Source organism: Cynoglossus semilaevis, chromosome W (assembly GCF_000523025.1).
Source record: "Cynoglossus semilaevis isolate Cse_v1.0 chromosome W, Cse_v1.0, whole genome shotgun sequence".
Lineage (NCBI taxonomy): Eukaryota > Metazoa > Chordata > Actinopteri > Pleuronectiformes > Cynoglossidae > Cynoglossus > Cynoglossus semilaevis.
This window is the reverse complement of record NC_024327.1, coordinates 1864268-1864601: the sequence shown is the minus strand read 5'-3', so window position 1 is coordinate 1864601 and position 334 is coordinate 1864268.

Below are 334 nucleotides of genomic sequence, written 5' to 3'. Positions count from 1 at the left end.
AATTTTATTTTTTCTGTATGTTTGATATTTTTTTGAAAAAACTTTTGGAGAATTTTTCGGAAAATGATTGGAAGATTATTTTTCAAAATTTTATGTTTTCTGCGTGTTTCTCATCAAAATATAAAGTTTTGAATTTTTTTTGGACAAACATTTTTTTGGGGAATTTTTTGGCAAAATCCAAATTTTTGGTCTGTTTTTGGTCAAAATTTTGAAATTTCTTTTTTCTAAATTTTCTTTTTTCTTCATGTTTCTCATCAAAATATAAAGTTTTGAAACTCTGAACTGTCTGGTCCGGGGGGGGGGATCCAGAGTGGCTTCCTTACCTACAAAACCC